We start from the raw sequence: 2178 nt of genomic DNA on the forward strand, positions 1-2178 counted from the left end.
AGGCAAAAGAGCAAAAATTACAGAGAAAGTGGCTGTTTACTGGTGGCATACTGTTTTTTCCGGCATTTTTCTGATAACTGGTCCTCTCTGCACTGTGCTATTAGAAAGGGTTTAAGGCAACCAAACTTCGTGACCGGTAGGATGGTCGCAAATAGTTGACTATGGACTAGTCGGACCATCGTCGACTGGCGTGCGTTAGATCAGAGTAAGTCGCACTGCATAGTTAATTATGGTCCTCTATCGAACTTGCCCCTTGATGCACATCAGAGCCACAGCGCCCTCAGTTGCCCGAGACACGTGGACGATTTTAAATGTTGAAATGCTCAATACTTAAAGCCGCAATGGATTTCAAACAGTACAGTTTTCATACTCTGAAGACGAGTATAAAGATGAACAAAGGTGTGTCTAAGAATAAATCTAACACATCAATTGTCCTTAAGTGACAATCTTAAATGTGTCATGGATGGACACTGGTATTACAATCAATTGGCGCACAACTCACACTTCAATAAACAAGAGTAAAGTAGTATTTGAGTACATTCCACTGAAAATTGAAAATACAACTCGTCCAAAAGCATGACACTGATTAATTAACTCATAAACGGCAGTCTTTGTTTCATCAGCCTAATTAAGCGAGACTAAACTCCATCTTGAGCCGTCACATCCCGTTTTGTTGTAAGTTGATTTTGTTTTGTTGTTGTTGTTGTTGTTTTCCTATTTGGTTTGAAAAACGTGCAACGCGTGTAAAGACGCCCGTCCGGTCAAAGGTTAACCTAACCGAGGGAAGAGTTTTGCCATCATGATTTGTCCATGTGCACGGTAAAAACGTTCGATAAAAACGTTCTCAAAAATGGTAAGAAATCAATGAAAAATAAACGCAAGAAGCGACATTGTCTCTCGTCAGGTAAAAAAAAACGATGTTGGGAGAGCAGATTCCGAAGGAGCATCTCTAAAGACCAAAGCTCTCTCAATTAAATTTAATGAGCCAATGGACCTATAGAATAATATTACAATGACGTAGTTTTGTTCTCATGTGCGCGCACCTCTTCCTGTGGTCTCAATGGATCGCGTCCCACCTGAGAAAGATAATATGTAAACAAAGACTGACGTCTTCACGTTAAAAGTAAATTCGGTATCCCTAAAGGGTAAGGTCATTCGAGAACAAAACACATGATGTAATGCAAGTTCAGACACGTTCATGGGCTGGTTCACTGCCGTATCAAATATGACGGCAGTAAGCCGATGACCACAAAAATAGAGTATGACGTAATGCTTAGTGCTACCCCTTCCATTTTAAGGTGCAACGCGAGCACGTCTGTTTGTTTCTAGTCGGATTAATAACGCAATAAAAGTTGTGCAAATATGGAAATCAGTAAATTCTCAGGAAACTTGGGGATTATTTTAAAATGCGCAGTTAGGAAAGGCAAACCTATACACGCCCAATATTTGAGTAGGTTATATTGACGACACTATGAAAATCAACGGTGTTTTCGGAAAAAAGACGAAGGGATCTTTCCCTCTTTGTCACGCCACCAAACCTAAAGATCTCGGTATCTTTTGGTCTGACAACCAAACCCGTTCAGGACGTGTGGGTCGGCGGACAAACCACAACGGGAAGGCATACTTCACGCGCACTTACTCGTTTTGAGGATGTGGTGTCTGAATACCGAACTCCATTATTTTTTCTTCTGTAATAACAGGGACAAAACAGAACAAACTCTGTGCACAACCACCAATCGAAATGGATAGGGTTACATTTTGATTGGGTCACTCTGTTAGCACAAGTATTTTACAAGCCAGCTACAAGCTCTCTGAAGGCGCATGACAGAGCACAAACCGCCGTCAAGGGAGATAGCAACATAGGCGGAGTACGCTGTGTAAACCCATCCACGTCCGGTCTGGGGCCCCGACACGTCTGCAGAGAGCACGAAAGCAAACCCTCCAACCGCTGCCGGGGACCGGCCGGCGTGAGCCGTGGTTAATCGGCCGTCCCAAGACCGGAGTCGCGTAAAGCCATTGAGATCCACGTCCATACACAACGCAGACTGGCCAACTTCGCCGTCAGGCATCAATCTCTTTCAATCAACCGCGATTTTTTGGCCTACTGTTTACTAAAAAAAAAAAGAAAAAGAAAGAAAAAAGAAAAAGGAAGAGAGGGGAGAAAGAGAGAAGGAGAGT

Source organism: Acanthaster planci, linkage group LG08, assembly GCF_054643075.1.
Source record: "Acanthaster planci isolate LZ-2023a linkage group LG08, COTS_SCS, whole genome shotgun sequence".
Lineage (NCBI taxonomy): Eukaryota > Metazoa > Echinodermata > Asteroidea > Valvatida > Acanthasteridae > Acanthaster > Acanthaster planci.